The 23,955-nt window shown below is 46.7% G+C and overlaps 1 protein-coding gene across 7 annotated transcripts in view; it reads right to left on the reverse strand.

Moving 5' to 3' along the window:
* Positions 1-23,955, reverse strand: part of ATG13 (autophagy related 13) — a 401,206-nt gene that overhangs the window by 312,511 nt on the left and 64,740 nt on the right. The gene's annotated exons all lie outside the window — the stretch shown is intronic.

The following is a 23,955-nucleotide window of genomic DNA, read 5'->3' on the forward strand; positions in this document are numbered from 1 at the left end:
TGAGGTTTGAGTATACGGAGCAAGAGAATACTAAAACAACATTTTGCCAATTTTGATCATTCTGCCGTTTCTTGACCTCCATCAGCCACAGAAAACATCTCAAATAGTTTACAAGTAGAGAAAGGTCTACTCTGGCTATTAACCGTTGACCAGAGTTGAGCAAAACCTTCTGCCATTAAATAACCCCCCACATCTGCCAATGTACAACACACGCACTACAGTATCTGAGTTTCCATAAGAAAGGTCTACTAGTACTTCTTATTTCTAAGTTAAATGCAGTTAAATCTCTTGAATCCGAAGATCACAGAGACGCTATGTAAATTTAGGTAGTAGTAGTTGTAATTGAAAACATCATTAACAGTCCCTACAATCTCGAAGATCAGTTTCTCTGTGCGAGTGCTTGTTTAGCAGACTGCCTCCATTTGGAGGAGGCTGTTACACCATTCACCATCCACTGTCATCAAGTTTAATGCTGGCTTATATCACCAACTAAGTGTTTCGTAAGAGAGGGGGGGGTACAGTAGATAATCCCTTCCAATAATTCGTCATGTGCAGGTGCAACATGTGTGCCTGTTTGGCAGCAGACCACAATTCCTCATCCAGTTGCTTGAGACATGTTGTCTCTTTTTGGATACTGGTGGCAAGGAATGCTGCTATAATAATTTACTTGTGGCAGGAGTGGAGAGTGGATACACCTTCTTGTTGGGACACTGGCAACTACCTTGCTGCAATGGATAGGAGATGTACCAACTGCTAGAAACTTAGCAAGCACAGCACTTCACATAAAGCACCTCAAATGTTACCTGTACACTTGTTCTTCATCTGTAGATGAGGTGACCAGCGGGGGGATAAGTGACTTCTTGGAAGACACAAGAATGGAGTGGCAAAACGGGGAGTAGCGAGATACTGATCCCAAACTACTACTCACTCCACAAGAAGTGGAATGCCATCACACTCTTTAGTAAATGAATACAGAAGATCTGACAGCACATCAACGACACCAAGCCTGCTCAGTTCTTACTCCTACTCGTTCCTATCCAATGTGTGTAATGATCAGCCTCACCTCAGATGTCGCTGACACACTCTGCTCCCAAAAAACCCACTTGTTATAAAGACGTCTTACCACCATCCTTCATTAAAACTTCCTCAGAAGATGCTTTCCTACCACTATTTACCACGGTCAAATCCTCCCTCGTTCTAAGCACCTTTACAGAAGCGCTCAAGGCAGGTCACATCCTCCCACTTCTAAAGAAGCCTCCACTCAACCCTGATAACCTCACTAACTACTGGCCCATCACTCACTGCAAAAGCAGTCTATATCCAACTCCAAGACATCATCAATGGTCCACATCATCTCCTGCATGACGATCAGTCTGGCTTCAGGTCACACTGCAGCACGGGAACAACTACCTTATGCATCACAGACTGCAACTTCTAGACCACAGATGAAGAGGACTCCTGCCTCCTGATATTGCTGGACCTCTCAGCTGCCTCCAACATAGTTGACCATCCCACCCTCATATGCATCCTTGAGTATTAAATGGGATTCACCGGCAATGTCCTTGACTGGTTCGCCTCCTACCTCTCTAACTAATATCCTTTGTTCACACAGGTACTTCCAGATCAAAAAAGCTCCACGTCACCTGTGGAGTCCCACAGGGGTAGATACTGTCTCGTGTCATCTTCAATCTATATTTAGAGTCCTTCGTTCTCTATTCACAGATAACAGCATCAAGACTCACCAAAATGCCAATGCTACACCGCTCTACTTGAGTCTATTCTGCTTCAGACATCTAATCTCTTAAACACTGCTTGCACTATCATCCAGACCTGGATGCCCAGAGCCTACCCGATGGTCAACCCACGCAAGACAGAATTCCTATTATTTGTCAAAATCAATAAAAAAGATACAGTACACACCTGCCTCAATGACATGATCCTTCGCTGCTTCGAAACCCAACTTTCACTGAATGCCATCAACACACAAACTGCCAAAAATCACAAAGATGGCCTGGTACCAGCTCTCTCTTAGAAAGAAAGACACACTGTTTCTTCCAAAAATCAACTTCAGTACTGCTGTTCTAGCCATCATACTCTCCCTTCTGGATGGTGGCACTGCCCTCCTCCACGGCCTCCCAGATTCCACACTGGCAACACTGAGAGGCACCCTATATGCTGCAGCACACCTCATTCAGTGTATGAAGAAATATGACCACATCATCCCCATCCTGATGGAAGTTCATTGGCTCCCAATGCTGGTCCACATCATCTTCAAAACCACCTGCATCATCTACAAAGCCATCACAATCTACACCCCCGTTCATTTGGGATGTTGGGGCTCTGATTAACCAATCGTCCAAGTATGGGAATACTTGAACTCCTCTTTGTCTTAGGTGGGCTGCCACAGGTCCAAGACCTTTGGTGAATAATAACCCAAAAGGGAGTACTTTGAACTGGAAGTGGGCGCTGGCTACCTGGGATCATACGTACTTTCGATGCTTCAGATGAATCGGGATGTGGAAATAAGCATCCTGGAGATCGAGAGCTGTCACATGGTCCCCATGGTTTAGAAGATGTAAGATGTCTTGTAAGGTGAATATTCGAAATGACTCATTTTTTAGATACTTGTTTAGTTTCCGAAGATCCAAGATTGGGTGCTAGTCTCCTGACTTTCTTCTGATTAGAAAGAAAGAGGACTAGAAACACATTCCCTTTTGAGACTTCGGAACCCTTTCTATTGCCCCCTTTTTTAGAGAAGCCTTTATCAGTAGCTGCTTTAGACGTGGAGGAGGTGGTCCTTCAGGTGGAGAGATTTGTGGCTTATTGATGAATTCGTGGGTGTCCCCAGGCTATGCCATCCAGAACCCATCTGTCCATTGTTATACAAGACCACTGATGTAGAAAATGAGACATGCGACCTCCCAGAAGATCTGATTGGGAGTATGGGGAAGCCAGCACCTGTGTAAGGTCATTGCTTCCTTGTGGTGTCTAGTCCCCTGGTGGGCTGTCTGCCTCTTGCTGGTTGTTTGTAAGGATGTTTGTAAGGTGCCGAAGGTGGGGGTCTGTACTGATGGACATACTGGGAATGATATTGCCCTTGATGAGCCTTCTAGTGTTGCTTATATGGTTGAAATCCTCCTCTATAGGGAAAAGTGCTTCTGCTCCTGGCTCCTCGAAGGGGTTGCCTTTTAATTTGTAGTGTTCCCAAGGATCTGGCACAATTGGTATCAGTCTTGATGGCTTGAGAAGCATTATCATAGTGTTTCCCGAATTATGATTCACCATCATAAGGCGTATTTAAAATTTTGATCTGTGCCTCTTGTCTAAAGGATGTAGCTTTTAACCAAGTCTGTCTTTGAATTACAGCTGTGCCCGCCAACTGCCGAAATCCCGTTGAGGAGATATCAATGGCACACTCCATTATCTCCGCCGAGGCTCGTTCTCCCTCCTGAAAAATTGTTCTGGCTTCTTCTTTAGTTTCATCTGGCAGAAGATCCACAAACCGTGACATATCCAACAACATTTGTCTGTCACATTTTGCTAGAATTGCCAGTGAATTCGTTGCTCTAACTGTGAGCCCTTCCATACTAGAGAATCGCTTCCCAATGGAATCAAGGCATCACCGGTCTTTATCTGGTGGTGTAGTGGTAGGTGTGCAGGGGCTTTTGGAGCACCTTTGAGACGCTTGACTAATGACGGAGTCTGATTTGGGGTGACCCACTAAGCATGATGGTACATCGTCTGGTATTTTGTATCCAGTCTGGGCATGACTGCTGATATAGAGGCTGGATTTTTCATACTGTGAATACCCTCTTGCCAGATACAATCTGGATATTGCTTTTACCGACTTTTTCACAGACTCCTTAAAATCGTATAAGAAGCAGTCTGCCTGCTTGTAGGTTAACAGCAATCAGAATCTCTGCAGCGCACATCGCATTATTTTATTGTAGGAAGCTGGCTCTGTATATACTATCTGAAAGTGAGAGGTAGTGTGCACAGAGTCCAGGGGTTCCCCAGAGGCTTGACAGAAGCATTAATAGATGATACTAATGCTTTTTTTGCGGTAGTGTGGTCGAGCAGTAGGCTTATTAGAGGGTAGTGTTAAGTATTTGTTGTACACACACAGGCAATAAATGAGAACACACACTCAATGACTTAACTCCAGGCCAATAGGTTTTTATATAGAAAAAAAATATTATTTTCTTAATTTATTTTAGAACCACAAGAATCAAATTTCAGGTAAGTACATTAAATGTAAGGTACTTTGCACAGGTATAGATAGGACTTTGAATCAAAATAGTAATGTACACAGTTTGGCATAAAATGGCAATAAGCTATTTTGAAAGTGGACACTGCAAAATTCAACAGTTCCTGGGGGAGGTAAGTACAGTTAGGTTAATGTGGTAAGTAAAGTACTTACAAGTTCAGTCTCCAGGGCATTGGTAGCCCACCGTTGGGGGTTCAAGTCAACCCCAAACACCCAGCACCAGCAACACAGGGCCGGTTAGGGGTAGTGGTAAAAAAAGAGCCCAAATAACAGAAGCGTCTATGGAGACAGGTGGTGCTCCGGCTCTAGTCTGCTGGCAGGTAAGTACCTGCGTCCTCGGGGAGCAGACCACAGGAGGTTTAGTAGAGCTCTGGGGGGGTCCCAAGTAGGCACACAAAGCACACCCTCAGTGGCAGAGGGGCGGCCGGGTGCAGTGGGCAAACAGGGCGTTGGGTTTGTAATAGGTTTAAATGGAGGGACCCGGGGGGTCACTCAGCCGTTGCAGGCAGGGTCGAGGGAGGGTTCTAGGGCCAGCCACCGACTGGGCAAGGGTGAGGGCAGCCTGCTGGTCACTGCTGCACCAGTGGTTGGTTCTTCACAGGCTTGGAGGCTGCGGGTGCAGTGCTTCTTCCAGGCATCGGGTTTCTTCTTCCTGGGCAGTCGCGGTCAGGGGGTGTAGGAAAGTACCATCTTGCCTGGCATGTTACCCCCATTTTTCACTGTATATATGTTGTTTTAGTTGTATGTGTCACTGGGACCCTGCCAGCCAGGGCCCCAGTGCTCATAAGTGTGCCTGAATGTGTTACCTGTGTTATGACTAACTGTCTCACTGAGGCTCTGCTAATCAGAACCTCAGTGGTTATGCTCTCTCATTTCTTTCAAATTGTCACTAACAGGCTAGTGACCAATTTTACCAATTTACATTGGCATACTGGGACACCCTTATAATTCCCTAGTATATGGTACTGAGGTACCCAGGGTATTGGGGTTCCAGGAGATCCCTATGGGCTGCAGCATTTCTTTTGCCACCCATAGGGAGCTCTGACAATTCTTACACAGGCCACTGCAGCCTGATTGAAATAACGTCCACGTTATTTCACAGCCATTTTACACTGCACTTAAGTAACTTATAAGTCACCTATATGTCTAACCTTTACCTGGTAAAGGTTGGGTGCTAAGTTACTTAGTGTGTGGGCATCCTGGCACTAGCCAAGGTGCCCCCACATTGTTCAGGGCCAATTCCCCGGACTTTGTGAGTGCGGGGACACCATTACACACGTGCACTACATATAGGTCACTACCTATATGTAGCTTCACAATGGTAACTCCGAATATGGCCATGTAACATGTCTATGATCATGGAATTGCCCCCTCTATGTCATCCTGGCATAGTTGGCAAAATCCCATGATCCCACGGGTCTGTAGCTCAGACCTGGGTACTGCCAAACTGCCTTTCCCGGGGTTTCACTGCAGCTGCTGCCAACCCCTCAGACAGGTTTCTGCCCTCCTGGGGTCCAGCCAGGCTTGGCCCAGGATGGTAGAACAAAGGACTTCCTCTTAGAGAGGGTGTTACACCCTCTCCCTTTGGAAAATGGTGTGAAGGCAGGGGAGGAGTAGCCTCCCCCAGCCTCTGGAAATGCTTTCATGGGCACACATGGTGCCCATTTCTGCATAAGCCAGTCTACACCGGTTCAGGGACCCCTCAGCCCTGCTCTGGCGCGAAACTGGACAAAGGAAAGGGGAGTGACCACTCCCCTGACCTGCACCTCCCCTGGGAGGTGCCCAGAGCTCCTCCAGTGTACTCCAGACCTCTGCCATCTTGGAAACAGAGGTGCTGCTGGCACACTGGACTGCTCTGAGTGGCCAGTGCCATCAGGTGACGTCAGAGACTCCTTCTGAGAGGCTCCTTCAGGTGTTGCTAGCCTATCCTCTCTCCTAAGTAGCCAAACCCTCTTTTCTGGCTATTTAGGGTCTCTGTCTTTTGGGATTCCTTAGATAACGAATGCAAGAGCTCATCCGAGTTCCTCTGCATCTCTCTCTTCACCTTCTGCCAAGGAATCGACTGCTGACCGCGCTGGAAGCCTGCAAAACTGCAACAAAGTAGCAAAGACGACTACTGCAACTCTGTAACGCTGATCCAGCCGCCTTCTCGACTGCTTTCCTGGTGGTGCATGCTGTGGGGGTAGTCTGCCTCCTCTCTGCACTAGAAGCTCCGAAGAAATCTCCAGTGGGTCGACGGAATCGTCCCCCTGCAACCGCAGGAACCAAAGAACTGCATCACCGGTACCCAGGGTCTCCTCTCAGCACGACGAGCGAGGTCCCTTGAATCCAGCAACTCTGTCCAAGTGACTCCCACAGTCCAGTGACTCTTCAGTCCAAGTTTGGTGGAGGTAAGTCCTAGCCTCCCCACGCCAGACTGCATTGCTGGGAACCGCGACTTTTGCAGCTACTCCGGCCTCCGTGCACTACCGGCGGAAATCCTTTGTGCACAGTCCAGCCTGGGTCCACGGCACTCTAACCTGCATTGCATGACCTCCTAAGTTGTCCTCCGGCGACGTGGGACTACTTTGTGCGACTTCGGGTGAGCACCGTTTCACTCTACTTCGTAGTGCCTGGTCCGGCACTTCTGCGGGTGCTGCCTGCTTCTGAGAGGGCTCCTTGTCTTGCTCGACGCCCCCTCTGTCCCCAGACGCAATTGGCGACATCCTGGTCCCTCCTGGGCCACAGCAGCATCCAAAAACCCTAAACGCACGATTTGCAGCTAGCAAGGCTTGTTGGCGGTCTTTCTTCAGGAAAACACTTCTGCACGACTCTCCACCGCGTGAGGGATCCGTCCTCCAAAGGGGAAGTTCCTAGCCCTTGTCGTTCCTGCAGAATCTTCAGCTTCTACTGTCCAGTAGCAGCTTCTTTGCACCCACAGCTGGCATTTCCTGGGCATCTGCCCATCTCCAACTTGCTTGTGACTTTTGGACTTGGTCCCCTTGTTCCACAGGTACCCTCGTTTGGAAATCCATTGTTGTTGCATTGCTGATTTGTGTCTTTCCTGCAGAATTCCCCTATCACGACTTCTATGTCCTTTGGGGAACTTTAGTGCACTTTGCACTCACTTTTGAGGGTCTTGGGGTGGGCTATTTTTCTAACCCTAACTGTTTTCTTACAGTCCCAGCGACCCTCTACAAGGTCACATAGGTTTGGGGTCCATTCGTGGTTCGCATTCCACTTTGAGTATATGGTTTGTGTTGCCCCTATCCCTATGTGTCCCCATTGCATCCTATTGTAACTATACATTGTTTGCACTGTTTTCTAATACTATTACTGCATATTTTGGTATTGTGTACATATATCTTGTGTATATTTGCTATCCTCATACTGAGGGTACTCACTGAGATACTTTTGGCATATTGTCATAAAAATAAAGTACCTTTATTTTTAGTATATCTGGGTATTGTGTTTTCTTATGATATTGTGCATATGACACTAGTGGTACTGTAGGAGCTTCACTCGTCTCCTAGTTCAGCCTAAGCTGCTCTGCTAAGCTACCATTATCTATCAGCCTAAGCTGCTAGACACCCTATACACTAATAAGGGATACCTGGGCCTGGTGCAAGGTGTAAGTACCCCTTGGTACTCACTACAAGCCAGTCCAGCCTCCTACAGGGGGGTCCTCAGGATTCCCTCTGCAGGCATCGTCATGGGGGTGCAGATAGGTTAGCTGAGGGTGGACACATCGTCAGAGTCGCCTGGGGATCCTCTCTGGGTCATTGGTTTCTCTGGACACAGGGCAGGGGCATCGGCTGCAGAGTGGTGGGGTCTTACGCTTCTGGAGTGAGGTGAGAGTCCCTTTAAAGATGGTTTCTTCTTGCTTGGCTGGGCAGGTCCGCTGTCCACAGGAGTTTCTTGGTCCTTTGGAGTTGCAGGGCAGTCCTCTGAGTCGGCAGAGGTCACTGGGCCCGCAGGATGCGTTGCTGGTGCAGGTTCTTTGAAGTTGGAGACAGGCCAGTAGGGCAGGGGCCAAAGCAGTTGTCGTCTTCCTTCTTCTCTGTGGGTTTTCATGTCAGCAGTCCTTCTTTGTAGGTCGTCAGGAATCTGATTTCCTGGGTTTAGGGTCGCCCCTAAATACAAAATTTATGGATGTGTTAGGGCTGGAGGGCAGTAGCCAACGGCTACTGTCGCTGAGGGTGGCTGCACCCTCCTTGTGCCTCCTCCCTTTGGGGAGGGGGGCACATCCCTATTCCTATTGGGCTAAATCCTCCAAAACAAGATGGAGGATTTTCTAAGGAGGGGGTTCATTTCAGCTCTGGTCACCTTAGGAGTGGACCTGGCTGAGGGGGAGACTCCTCCTTGTTTTTCTCATTATCTCCCCAGACTTGCCGTCAAAAGTAAGGGCTGTGCCCATCATCATTGGTTTGGGATAGGACTGCTCCTATCCCATGTTCAGAGGCATCTGTCTGCACAATGAATTACTTAGAATAATCTGGAGCTTTCAGTACTGGTGCTGAGCACATAGCTTCTTTTAGGGAAAGGCCTTTTGACAGTCTAAGGTCCAGTTAACTTTCTTGGGCATCTTTTTGGAGGAGAGTTCTGTGAGGGGAGTCACTATGGATCCATATCCCTTCACAAACTTCCTGTAGTATCCAGTCAAGCCAAGGAATGCCCTGACTGGAGTCTGGGTTTTTGGAGCTGCCCAGTCCAGAATAGTCTGGATCTTGGGTTGGAGTGGCTGAACTTGGCCTCCACCTACAAGGTGTCCCAAGTAAACCACTGTATACTGCCCTATCTGGCATTTGGATGCCTTGATAGAGAGGCCTGCTGCTTGCAGGGCCAGCAAAATCTTCTTCAGGTGGACCAGGTGATCCTGCCAGTTGGAGTTAAAGACAGCAATATCATCTAGATAGGCTGCACTAAAGGACTCCAAGCCAGCAAGGACTTGATTCACCAACCTTTTGAAGGTGGCAGGGGCATTCTTTAAGCCAAACGGCATAACAGTAAACTGATAATGCCCATCAGGTGTTGAGAATGCTGTTTTCTCTTTTGCTCCAGGTGCCATCTTAATTTGCCAGTACACTGCAGTTAAGTCAAAGGTACTTAAGTATTTGGCTGCACCTAATTTATCAAGTAGTTCATCTGCTCTTGGTATGGGGTGAGCATCTGTCTCAGTGACAGAATTGAGTCCTCGGTAGTGCACACAAAACCTCATCTCTCTTTCCATCCTTGGTGTGAGGTTTGGGGACCAAGACAACTAGCCCAGGGACTGTCAGAGTTCTCTCACTCCCAACTCCAGCATCTTGTGGACTTCCACTTTGATGCTTTCTTTGACTTGGTCAGATGGTCTGAATATTTTGTTTTTGACAGGTAAACTGTCTCATGTGTCCACATCATGGGTACACAGGTGTGTCTGTCCAGGGGTCAAAGAAAAGAGTTCAGCAAACTGCTGTAGGGCTGGCCTGCAGTCAGCCTGCTGTTGGGAAGAGAGGGTATCTGAATAGACAACTCCATCTACTGATCCATCCTTTCAGTCGAGTCAGTTGGGTCAGTTGAGAGGAGGTTAGGGAGAGGTTCACCGTCTGCTTCCTGATCCTCATCAGTAACCATCAACATGGTTATGTCTGCCCTGTCATTGTGGAGCTTAAGGCAGTTAACATGGATCACCCTCTTGGGTGTCCTGCTAGTGCCCAGGTCCACTAGATAGGTGACCTGACTCTTCTTTTCTAGCACTGGGTAAAGGCCACTATCTGTCCTGGATTGCCCTGGGAGCCACAGGCTCCAGAACACAGACTTTCTGCCCTGGTTGGAATTCAACCTTTGCATCCATTTGGTCATACCACAACTTCTGGAGATGTTGGCAGGCCTCAAGGTTTTTGCTTGCCTCTTCCATGTACTCTGCCATCCTTGAGCGGCGGCCAAGCACATAGTCCACCACATCTTGTTTAGGCTCACAGAGAAGTCTCTCCCAGCCTTCTTTTACAAGTGCCAGTGGTCCCCTTACAGGATGGCCAAACAGAAGGTCAAAGGGGGAAAACCCTACTCCCTTCTGTGGCACCTCTCTGTAGGCGAAAAGCAGGCATGGCAAGAGGACATCCCATCTCCTTTTGAGTTTTTCAGGGAGTACCAGGATCAGGTCCTTCAATGTCTTGTTAATCTTTCCACAAGACCATTAGTTTGTGGATGATAAGATATAGTCCAGATGGAGTATATTTTGTGATATAGAGGAGGACTAGGACCATGTCAGAGTCTGTGTTTAATCCAAAATACCCTGATGAGAAAAAGGTGTGTGCAGTAGACTGTTTAACAGAATATGAAAACAGACTCATGGCATTTAGAAGGCATGGAGAAAATCAGTGGTTAATTTATTTTGTTAAGCCATATGGTGCGGTAAGAAAAGCCACAATTGCCAGATGGGCAAGAGGCATTATGGATCAAGCAGGTGTTGATCTAAACATATTTAAGGTGCATTCTTTAACAGATGCCATGGCGAGCAAAGTGTATATGGCTGGAGGTTGTTTAAAAAAAAAAAAGATTCTTAAAGCGGCTGATTGGTCGAATGCAAGTACGTATGTAAAACATTACTTTAGACCAATAAAGCATGTTTCAGATGTAGAATTGAAGGGCTTTCAACATGCAGAATGGCAGTTTCCGGACTTAAAATGAAATGGTGATTCCCCGATTGAAATGAATAGAGAATCAAGATCTCATAAAAGACATAGAGGCTGACATTATCCAGCCCTCCTCAATCCTGTATTAAAAATAACATTAAAAAAAGATTACGTTTAATGGTTGGGTTGAGGTAAAGTGATAATGTGTTAATTGTAAACGGAGTTGCTATTTTGTTCTTTGCTGGATTTTAGGATGTGTGGTCACAGTATTTGTTGATGTCTTGTTTGTTATTTACATAGAAAGTCAGTGAAGGAGAAGAAGAGGATTTACAAAGAAGAGGATAACAGAAGAATCTACTAGGGATGGTTGAAGTCGCGCCGCATTTAAAGAGGAAGAGTGTTCTGGCGAAGGGCTATTTATGGACCAAAATGTTCTAAGTTTTAGATGATGTTATTTTTTTAAAGTTCTTTAAAGGTGCCTCAAAAGTAGCACTAAAAGGAAGCGTGGCATTAAAGGACAGCGTGCATAATAGCAGCTCCGTGTCGAATGAAATCTTGATTTTCTATTCTTTTCAACCTGGGAATCACTATTGTCCTCTAAGGTGCCTTGCAGCATACTCCAAAAACGAGGAGCGGAATAGACAAAGCTTCTACCTCCCGAAGAAACGTTCTTCATCTCTGGGATAAACACCTGTTTAGCTGTTTCAGAATACAAGTGTCTGTTTGGAATGTACCAACAATTTTTTTCCATTAAATAATTCGGGCCGGAGTCATGGAGTGCTTTGAGAGCTGTACACAACGCTTTAAAAGCAACTCTCTTTCTCACCGGAAGCCAAGTAATTCAACCGGAATCAACTGTAAAATTTTGTTAAGCCTTTTTAGCAGGAAAAAACTAGTTTGTTGATTAGATCAGTGAATAAAAGTTGTGTATCAAAGATTACACCTAGATTCCTTACTTTGAGGCCAGGCATGGGAAGAGCGCCGAGCTCTGGAGGCCACCATGTCAAATTCCAGAAGGAGGTGTCCTCCCCAAATAGTGTGTTTTTTCTGAGTTTAACTTTAGGCAGCGGTTACTCATCTGCCTAAATAATGCACTCATACACTTACTGAAATGATTTGCCATCTCTTCGACATCACTTGTAATTGACACTACGATCAGAGTGTCATCAGCTTAAGAGATGGTTGACAAACCGTACGACCTGATCAACTTAGCCAAGGGTTGTCACATAACTATTAAAAAGCATTGGGCCAAGCAACGACCCCTGTGGGACACCACATGGAAGAGAAAAACACCAGAAATCAAAATCCCCACACACAACCAATTGCTCTATAAAGAGATTGATCCTAAAGGATCAATGAGGCCTTTCCCCCACTGTAAATGACACACCGAATTTCCTCTGTGGCCACTATCAAAGCGGACTCTGTAGTGTGGCCCCTCCTGAACCTGAACAGGAGTAATATCATCAAGATGGAACTGGCCAAAACAAGCCTTAGCACTAGTTTTCTGAGGAACTCAAAGTAACGCAGAGCAAAGTAAGGAGGCTGAAGCATGCCTGGTAACAAGAACTAAGTGATGAAATGAGGTCTGAACTCATAACCTCCAAGAAAACTTCCAAGGATGCCATTCAGATCAGAAGTGCTTCCAACAATACAAAGGCAATTAAAAAAAGTAAAATAAATAACCATCCTAGATCACTCACAGTGACCATCTTCAATATCTGAGAACAAAGTGTGATACAGTTAAGAAAACTTACAAAAAGTTAGGATTGAGCGTATTGGCTGTATGATCTCCTCCAGTGACACCCTGCTATTGATCACACCAGGGTACCAGAGGTATTTACATCCATTCAAGACTCAGTGCACAGGACCCAGATGCTTATTGGTATGGGCCACTGAATGAAGCACAGCTTCGTAATTCCTTTCAAATGAGTAATAAGAAGGTGATGAACTATGGAGAAATTACAGAATGAACTATGGAGAAATTACAGAGAAGCCGCCTGCTACTAGCCACCTGATCAATCAGACCGCTTCCTACTAACCACCAAATATATCAGACCGATAGGGAAACCAGAGTCAGAGCTGTTGTTTTTAGCCAGCTCAGGCTACATGAACGCTTTACTGATGTTGTACTTTGAGATCCATACCACTGCAATGCAGCCACAGCTGTATATAAATAACAAACAGAGAATGTAAGTAAGAAATGGACTCACAAGTCTCTAGAAATATATTCTGATGCTTGGAACAAGGCTTAATTCCCCAAGATGTTGGGAACCACATGGTCCACTTGGAATAGAGTTATAGTTATCTTAGTGCATGAGTTATAGTTACTACCGATAACTAGAACTGGTGAACTTCAGTATTTTTTTTTCAGTTTAAAACATTATGTTATCACTGAATATTTCACCAAACTATAACATCACTTTAACCCTTGTTTTTTCAGTGAATATAATTACTTTTTCTTACATGCTTTGGAGGCCTTATTTGGCCATTGTTTTTCTCAGAGGACACTTCTAAGGAAAGGCCTCTTGTGATCACTTGTGATTTTGCAGACTGATGCAACAGTTTTTTTTCTGCGCAGCGTCTCTATTAGCCGTTTCAAAATGAATCCCCAACTTTCACGGAGCAGCCTGCTGGGATGTGTGAATGGCTCCCAGGAAACGAAACAAAAGGGCCTTTGCTGGGAGGAGGTGTGATCACCTTATAGCATGATGGCCTCGGGGATGTGCCCACCAACTGTGCAATCTTTGAAGGGGCATCCCCTGTCACAGGCAGATGTTACACATACATAGGCTTACCCCTGACATTATCTAAGTAGGCAGAGTGACATCAATCCTAATGGGGGAAACCTGTTTCAGAACTGGTTTGCAGGGGGGAATTTCCTCATTTCCACAGACAAACCTCAGGTGTGTGCCTAGAGCTCCGCCCAGGGTAAGAAGCATTCTGCCATGTTGGATTTTGGCAGAGCAGGGCATATGAGATTGATAACATTTCCTAGTGGTTTGGTCACAGACAAAGTGGGTAGGGTTGCCCCTGGGATTTTTTTCCCTACTAAACAGAGTTTCCCCCACCCATAAGCTATAACCAGGCATAAAAATGGCACCTTGTCAGAACACTGATGGACCTTATATAGACAGAAGGATTGTAACTGCAGAAACCCTCTAGTCATTAGAAAAGATGGCAGCCTATGTGACCTCTGGAGAGAATGCCCCCGCCCCCTGCCCCTTAAGGGGCTGGACCTACTCCAACTTTAGTTCAAGACAGAAGAGCGGACCCCAAGAGATAATTGGCAAGCCTCCTGTCTGTTCATCTCCAGGAACACAAAAGCTGAAGGAAGTCTGCATCTTCGAGAGCACAGCTGAGCAATTGGATTTCCCTTGGACCCTGTTTTTGGCATCCTGTGGCACATCCAGGTGAGTACGGAGTTCAGCAATGCCAACTAGGAACTGTTAATATATAATGTCTCAAATTAAATGGCATTAACATTCTTAGTGTCTTCCTCCCTGCCCCCAATGCCCCATTTTTCATGCAAACAGAGCCAGAAGTCCTCACAATGTGTAGCCCAGTCATATTCTTTTTTAAATATTTTTTTATAACCTGTCTCGCATTTATCCCATAACTGAAGACCTTCACCCCACCTACAAGCATCTGGTTACTAGTGTGTCCTGGTTACACGTTTCTGTGCCTGGCAGTGTGAATAGAGGACAGGCTTGGTAGAAACATACTGCCCTAAGTGCAAGGACATACTGTGTGCAGCACCAAGTGGTGGGTCACCTGCACACAGGAAGGCTCTTCCGCCTTCATTAGGGTAGCCCTATCAGCCCATGATATTTAATTCTCTTCACTTTGAGTCCTGGGTTCCTCAATAAAAAAATGTATTCAACACGAGGTTGCTACATGAAAGCAAACAGTGTTCATAATGATTGACGGAATTGGCCAAGCAGAGCTTTCTTGTACTAGAAGCAGTCCATGGGGCTGTTTTACCTCTCTTGGGTGCAAGCGGAGGCCACATACCTGCCTGAACACAAAACAGAGACCAAATACTGTTCAGACACTGTTCAGTTCTGCCTGCAACTCAGTCTAGAGATAAGCTGTCCCTTAAGATCATATGGGGCCAACTCATATTCTACAGCCATCTGTGGGGTCCAGTAATTGGCTCTGGTTTGGAAATAAAGAAGATCCAACTCATGAACTCTGTAGGGAGTCTGGGAATCCAAATCTCTTGTTACCAACTAGTGTTTACTTACCCACCTGCAGCTTTCAAGAAAGCCCAGGAAGACTGTCATTGTAGGAAGTTGGCTCTGTATGCACTATTTCAAAGTAAGGAATAGTATGCACAGAGTCCAAGGGTTCCCCTTAGAGGTAAGATAGTGGCAAAAAGAGATAATACTAATGCTCTATTTTGTGGTAGTGTGGTCGAGCAGTAGGCTTATCAAAGGAGTAGTGTTAAGCATTTGTTGTACACACACAGGCAATAAATGAGGAACACACACTCAGAGACAATTCCAGGCCAATAGGTTTTTGTATAGAAAAATATATTTTCTTAGTTTATTTTAAGAACCACAGGTTCAAATTTTACATGTAATACTTTAAATGAACGGTATTGCAGGTAGGTACTTTAGGAACTTTGAATAATCCAAATAGCATACACAGTTTTCAAATAAATCACATATAGCTATTTTAAAACTAGACAGTCCAATTTTCAACAGTTCCTGGGGGGAATAAGAGTTAGTTAGTTTTTGCAGGTAAGTAAACCACCTACGGGGTTCAAGTTTGGGTCCAAGGTAGCCCACCGTTGGGGGTTCAGAGCAACCCCAAAGTTACCACACCAGCAGCTCAGGGCCGGTCAGGTGCAGAGTTCAAAGTGGTGCCCAAAACGCATAGGCTTCAATGGAGAAGGGAGTGCCCCGGTTCCAGTCTGCCAGCAGGTAAGTACCCGGGTCTTCGGAGGGCAGACCAGGGGGGTTTTGTAGGGCACCGGGGGGGACACAAGTTAGCACAGGAAGTACACCCTCAGCAGCACGGGGGCGGCCGGGTGCAGTGTGCAAACACACGTGGGGTTTCCAATGTAAATCAATGGGAGACCAAGGAGTCTCTTCAGCAATGCAGGCAGGCAAGGGGGGGGGCTCCTCGGGGTAGCCACCACCTGGGCAAGGGAGAGGGCCTCCTGGGGGTCACTCCTGCACTGGAGATCCGATCCTTCAGGTCCTGGGGGCTGCGGGTGCAGAGTCTTTACCAGGCGTCGGGATCTGGGAAGCAGGAAGTCGCGGTCAGGGGGAGCCTCGGGATTCCCTCTGCAGGCGTCGCTGTGGGGGCAACTCTGGCTACTCACAGTCTCGTAGTCTCCGGGGAGTCCTCCCTGAAGTGTTGTTTCTCCACAAGTCGAGCCGGGGGCGTCGGGTGCAGAGTAGCAAGTCTCACGCTTCCGGCGGGAAACGCAGTCGTTTTAAAGTTGCTCCTTTGGAAACAAAGTTGCAGTCTTGGGTGAACAGAGCCGCTGTCCTCGGGAGTTCTTGGTCCTTTTAGAGCAGGGCAGTCCTCTGAGGATTCAGAGGTCGCTGGTCCCTGGGGAAAGCGTTGCTGGAGCAGTGTCTTCAGAAGGGGGGGAGACAGGCCGATAGAGCTGGGGCCAAAGCGGTTGGTGTCTCTGTCTTCTCTGCAGGGTTTTTCAGCTTAGCAGTCCTCTTCTTCTTAGGTTGCAGGAATCGGAGTTCCTAGGTTCTGGGGAGCCCTTAAATACTAAATTTAAGGGCGTGTTTAGGTCTGGGGGGTTAGTAGCCAATGGCTACTAGCCCTGAGGGTGGGTACACCCGCTTTGTGCCTCCTCCCAAGGGGAGGGGGTCACATTCCTATCCCTATTGGGGGAATCCTCCATCTGAAAGATGGAGGATTTCTAAAAGTCAGAGTCACTTCAGCTCAGGACACCTTAGGGGCTGTCCTGACTGGCCAGTGACGACTCCTTGTTATTCTCATCATCTCCTCCGGCCTTGCCGCCAAAAGTGGGGCGGTGGCCGGAGGGGGTGGGCAACTCCACTAGCTGGAGTGCCCTGTGGTGCTGTAACAAAGGGGGTGGCCTTTGAGGCTCACCGCCAGGTGTTACAGTTCCTGCAGGGGGAGGTGTGAAGCACCTCCACCCAGTACAGGCTTTGTTACTAGCCACAGAGTGACAAAGGCACTCTCCCCATGTGGCCAGCAACATGTCTCGAGTGTGGCAGGCTGCTAAAACCAGTCAGCCTACACGGGTAGTTGGTTAAGGTTTCAGGGGGCACCTCTAAGGTGCCCTCTGGGGTGTATGTTACAATAAAATGTACACTGGCATCAGTGTGCATTAATTGTGCTGAGACGTTTGATACCAAACTTCCCAGTTTTCAGTGTAGCCATTATGGTGCTGTGGAGTTCGTGTTTGACAGACTCCCAGACCATATACTCTTATGGCTACCCTGCACTTACAATGTCTAAGGTTTTGCTTAGACACTGTAGGGGCACAGTGCTCATGCACTTGTGCCCTCACCTATGGTAAAGTGCACCCTGCCTTAGAGCTGTAAGGCCTGCTAGAGGGGTGACATATCTATACTGCATAGGCAGTGTGAGGTTGGCATGGCACCCTGAGGGGAGTGCCATGTCGACTTACTCGTTTTGTCCTCACCAGCACACACAAGCTGGCAAGCAGTGTGTCTGTGCTGAGTGAGGGGTCCCCAGGGTGGCATAAGACATGCTGCAGCCCTTAGAGACCTTCCCTGGCATCAGGGCCCTTGGAACCACGGGTACCAGTTACAAGGGACTTACCTGGATGCCAGGGTGTGCCAATTGTGAAAACAAAAGTACAGGTTAGGGAAAGAACACTGGTGCTGGGGCCTGGTTAGCAGGCCTCAGCACACTTTCAAATCAAAACTTAGCATCAGCAAAGGCAAAAAGTCAGGGGGTAACCATGCCAAGGAGGCATTTCCTTACAGTCATTAATACTAAATCTGTTCTACTCATTATTAAATGTGGTGACCCACTGATCCCAGTCTGCCCCACATTCCGCACCTTGCCCCTGATATTATCACCAGCCCTTTCACCATCATCTGCAATCATGTGATAAAGGCTTCAAGTTTTCCTCAAGCTTGGAAAGAAGCTACCATAATTCCTCTTCTAAAGAAGCCCTCTACCAACCCCAAACAAGTATTCGCAATGCAATGGGTCTCGCATTTGCCAGAGTTAGAGCTACTGACATTGTAAATGCATAGGTGAACTTTTCTTCCCACACAAATTGGTCAACACTGCCTCATAATTTTGTCTTTTCCTGCCATATAATTCCAGTGGCCCTGCATGTAACTAAATCACCTCCATTCACCTTCTTCCTCTATCTGCAGCCAAAATTTAAAATGTTGCCATTTAGCATCCCAATTTAAATCTGCCATGCTAATTCCAACAGAATACCACTTTCACCACCAACCATAAGAGTTGCTGGCTGGCTAACACAATGGCCAAAAAAAAAAAAAAAGACACCTGACAGTCACAGAGAAGAAATTAATTAGAAGGGTCACCCAAAAGTATCGAGAGTGTTCAAACAGCCATTGTGTAATAAGGATGTTAAGTTGGTTTTAATTATGTTCATAATTGCAATAAGGAGAGTTTATTAAAACATATACAATTATGATATAAACCCAATAAAAACATTTATAGGAAATAAACTTTTGGCTTTAAGCTGTCACTCACTCTAATGGAGTGCTGCACACAAAAGAAAAAGGTAGTGCTTGAAAAGCAGTGAAGTCATAAATGCCAGTCAAAGAGATTGTAAAGAGACAATGCTCAAAAAAAGGAGCAATCAAGACAGACAAGCTAGAACAGGAATAAGCAGGTAAATATGAGTGACAAGGAAAGTCAAACAATGGTAATCAACATGCAGGATCCAAACACCTCTATGGCCTTGCAACGCCCACGAGCGGTCTACTAGGCTCGACCTTATAAAGCAGATCATAAAATATCAACCTGACTGAACAGTAGTCACGAAGTCCCCTTATTGTGCATTCAAAGTGGCCTTCACACCTATGGTGTGTTGCACTCACAGCCACTGGAGGGTCCTGCTACAAAGCAGGTCTGGTCCAAAAACATTCAAGCTCGCCACTTCTGGAGAAGCCATAAACCTCCTTACTGCTTGATGTGATCAAGGCCAAACTATGGAAAGTATTAGTCAGAAAATATGAAGGTGTTTTATTTTAATACTTTGGGTGAAAAAAACGTGGGAGCACCAAGAGGGCAAAGAGGTTGAAATTTAAGCTTTGACCAGTATAACTGCCTTGCCGACTCCCTCTACCACTAAATCAGTACACTCCATTAATCTCCACAGATCTGTGCAGAAATGCTATTGTGCTACACTGGGTCTCTGCTTGCTCTGTATACTTTGCCTACTACACCTCAAGCCCTCTCGAATGGTGGCAGAAATTCTCACCAAACCAGGATTTATGTTCTCTCAATTTCTATCTTCTCACCCAAGAGGTCAATGCCGGAACACAACACCCACCTGACAAAAATGAATGCAAGCATTGCTAGACATGTGTCTCAGTTCAGAATCAGACACCAAACACAGACAGCAAATTATGTTTCAGTCCCATGACCAACCACTACTAAAGCCTTAAGTGACTCAGCATCTTCCTTCGCCTCACATTGGTCTCGCTCGCCGGTGTCCCGTGCTTCTCTCCAAGTCCTCTTTTTTGCTTCCCCCACCTTTGTGTTGCTTTTGCCTCTGGCCTCCATGTTGTCACGCTCAGCGTTTGTTTTTTGTTTTAATCCTCCTCCCCCTAAATCCTCCGCTGGTGCAACGCTGCTTTTTTAAACTTTTTGATTCCATACCCACTGCCCACTTGAACGTTGCTTTTCCTGTTATCTTTGTCATCACCATTATGAGACAGTGACTGAGCTCCATACCTTTAATGTCTGTTCTAAAGGGGCTACCAGATATGCGTGCTGTGTAAACCCAGCAAGCAACCTGTCCAGCAGCCTTCCTCCTGCAGGATTACACAAGTGTGGGGTGCCATCTTCTGTGATGCATACATGTGGTTTGCAGTGTGCACATTTGTTTATGTTGGCTGACGCTGCAGTTTTAGGAGTAGGCAAATAAATAAAAACTTGTAGTAACCAGATAAAGGTGACGTCACATAATTTTCATAGCAGTCACATCTGTTCTTCTCGAATGCTCAGACCAATGAACTGATGTACTGCTGCATGCGATATCAGCACCAATATTCTAGCTTTTCATATTGCACTAGTCTCCATGTTTATAACAAACATTTGCAATGCAATGGGTCCTAACTGGACTTTTCTTGCCACTTAAATTGAAAATGAAAAGTAAAACAGTTGACATAAGCGAGCAGATTCTAAGCGTCATGGCTGCCATGAAAATGAGCATGAAGGAGAGACACAAAAGGAAAAAGAAGTTCGCTCGTAGTCAAGCGTATCAGCAATAGTGCAATTATCCAGGTAACAGGGTCGGTGTCCAAGGCGGTACCCAAACCACCCCAAGGTGGGACAAATGTTTTTGAAAGGCAAGCCCACGAACAAGTGAAAGTGGTGGGCGTGGTTAAAAGCCCACAATTCCTACACAGATTAAAGCACTTGTGCGCTCAATCTAAAAATGGAACACGTCCATTTCAGGATGGCCACCAAGTTGTGTCCATTTTGAAATTTTCCCTGTGAAGTCTCTCTTCTGTTTTCATGACCATCTGATTCTGATAGTCCATATGTTGTACCTGAGTCGGGACATGTACTGTCACTGGGGACGGTCTATTGCTGCAGTACAACATGGCTGAAAGAAATTGACAAAGTCAATAGCACTCTCTTAGGTGAGATCTATTGGCTTTGACAAGGATTGTGTTTGAAGTGTAATCATTGCAGAGCCGCTTGAGTCCAGCAATCTCCAAGAAAATGCCTGCATTTGCTGCTTATTCACGCAAGTGCTTCAACTTCATTACACTCTCCATACAATGACTCATTCATTTGTCATGGAATTACGCGAGGGCCTCATTTGTTGAATTGTTTGCCTGGTTTAATGCTTCTTTAACTTCAATATTGCGTTTATTTCCCAGCATTGACTTCCCAGCAAAGTACAAATCTTGCTGGTTAAGAGCACATTTGGGAATTTAGTGACAACAGATGCAAACAGCATGTATGAGCATCTCTTACTGAGAAACACATCATGCTGGGCTGTTCAGGTTCTTGTTTATAGACAGTCTACGCAGTGGTCTCAAAGATGCTCCTGTTTGTTATTTCTGTAGGGGTGTGCACGGCCCGTTCCTAGCTAGTAGGAGCAGCAGCATCATGCTCATCACCTGTGCTCAGGTGAACAGCTTGTTCTGTAAAAAACGCAAGATTCTCCATATGGCACAACATGAGACTACCCGGAATCTAGCACATCCTGGCACCACCAAGAGAGAAACAGCAGCAAGAAAGTCACCTTCCCAGTTGTCTCACAAGTCTGAGCGTGGATAACCTATGTGAGAGATGAAGGTACACTCCACCCTGAAGAGACCACACCTGCACCAGGCACGTCACCTCGCACCTCTTCCTGACAGTTACAAGTCTGAGCATAGATAACCTATGTGAGAGATGAAGCCGCACTCAGACCTGAAGAGACCACACCCGCACCAGGCACGTCACATGGCACTCCTTCCTGCCAGTTACAAGTCTGAGCGTGGATAACCTATGTGAGACATGAAGCTACACTCAGCCCTGAAGAGACCACACCTGCACCAGGCACGTCACCTCACACCTCTTCCTACCAGTCTCACAAGTCTGAGCGTGGATAACCTATGTAAGAGATGAAGCTACGCTCAGCCCTGAAGAGACCACACCTGCACCACGCATGTCACCTCGCACCTCTTCCTGCCAGTTACAAGTCTGAGCGTGGATAACCTATGTAAGAGATGAAGCTACGCTCAGACCTGAAGAGACCACACCTGCACCAGGCATGTCACCTCACACCTCTTCCTGCCAGTTACAAGTCTGAGCGTGGATAACCTATGTGAGAGATGAAGGGACACTAAGCCCTGAAGAGACCACACCTGCACCACGCACGTCACCTCGCACCTCTTCCTGCCAGTTACAAGTCTGAGCGTGGATAACCTATGTGAGACATGAAGCTACACTCAGCCCTGAAGAGACCACACCCGCACCAGGCACGTCACCTCGCACCTCTTCGTGCCAGTTACAAGTATGAGCGTGGATAACCTATGTGAGACATGAAGCTACACTCAGCCCTGAAGAGACCACACCTGCACCAGGCACGTCACCTCACACCTCTTCCTGCCAGTCTCACAAGTCTGAGCGTGGATAACCTATGTGAGACATGAAGCTACGCTCAGCCCTGAAGAGACCACACCTGCACCAGGCATGTCACCTCGCACCTCTTCCTGCCAGTTACAAGTCTGAGCGTGGATAACCTATGTGAGACATGAAGCTTCACTCAGCCCTGAAGAGACCACACCTGCACCAGGCACGTCACCTCGCACCTCTTCCTGCCAGTTACAAGTCTGAGCGTGGATAACCTATGTGAGAGATGAAGGGACATTAAGCCCTGAAGAGACCACACCTGCACCACGCACGTCACCTCGCACCTCTTCCTGCCAGTTACAAGTCTGAGCGTGGATAACCTATGTGAGACATGAAGCTACACTCAGCCCTGAAGAGACCACACCTGCACCAGGCACGTCACCTCGCACCTCTTCCTGCCAGTTACAAGTCTGAGCGTGGATAACCTATGTGAGACATGAAAGTACACTCAGCCCTGAAGAGACCACACCTGCACCAGGCACGTCACCTCGCACCTCTTCCGGTCAGTCTCACAAGTCTGAGCGTGGATAACCTATGTAAGAGATGAAGCTACGCTCAGCCCTGAAGAGACCACACCTGCACCAGGCATGTCACCTCGCACCTCTTCCTGACAGTTATAAGTCTGAGCGTGGATAACCTATGTGAGACATGAAGCTTCACTCAGCCCTGAAGAGACCACACTTGCACCAGGCACGTCACCTCGCACCTCTTCCTGCCAGTTACAAGTCTGAGCGTGGATAACCTATGTGAGACATGAAGCTACACTCAGCCCTGAAGAGACCACACCCGCACCAGGCACATCACCTCGCTCCTCTTCCTGCAAGTTACAAGTCTGAGCGTGGATAACCTATGTGAGAGATGAACGAGTTACTTACCTTCGGTAACGACTTTTCTGGTGGATACATTAGCTACCTGTGGATTCCTCACCTAATGAATACTCCCATGGCGCCAGCATTCGACGGAAATCTTCTTCCTAGTCTCTGCACGTCGACGAGGACGTCACTCTAGCCCACGCGACGCCGTCTGACGTCATACAGGCAATAAGAGGTCCTCGACGACGTGCCGACGTCAGTACCAACATTTTTTACGTGCATGAGAACAACCACCCAATGCAATGAAAGAGCAAGGCAACATCCCATAACCTTGTAAAATACACAATATTGCAATGAATAGCTGTAAATTTAATATAACGAACAAATATATGCAAATCATGTATGTACACAAAGATATAGATATATATATATATATATATATATATATATATATATATATATACAGATAATATACACATGTATCCATATATACAACGTCTATTGCAACCTTGAAGACCAAGAGGAGCGCACTGAAGGATTACTTGGTAAGACCAGAAAGGCAACGGGGAGGCGGGTGGGACTGTGAGGAATCCACAGGTAGCTAATGTATCCACCAGAAAAGTCGTTACCAAAGGTAAGTAACTCGTTCTTCTGATGGATACAACTACCTGTGGATTCCTCACCTAATGAATAGAGTCCCAAAGCAGTACCACGCCCGGTGGCGGGTGCCTAAATGGTCAAACCAAGAAATCCTGCAGCACTGACCGTGCAAAATGGCCGTCCCTTCTGACCTCAGAGTCCAAACAGTAATGTTTCGCAAAAGTGTGAAGGGACGACCAAGTTGCAGCCTTGCAGATGTCAACCACAGGAACACCCCTGGCCAAGGCCGAAGTGGCCGACTTAGCTCTGGTGGAATGAGCTCTAATGCCCTCAGGAGGGTCCTTCTTTGCCAAAGAGTAACAGATTTTAATGCAAT

Source organism: Pleurodeles waltl, chromosome 3_1, assembly GCF_031143425.1.
Source record: "Pleurodeles waltl isolate 20211129_DDA chromosome 3_1, aPleWal1.hap1.20221129, whole genome shotgun sequence".
Classification (NCBI taxonomy): Eukaryota; Metazoa; Chordata; class Amphibia; order Caudata; family Salamandridae; genus Pleurodeles; species Pleurodeles waltl.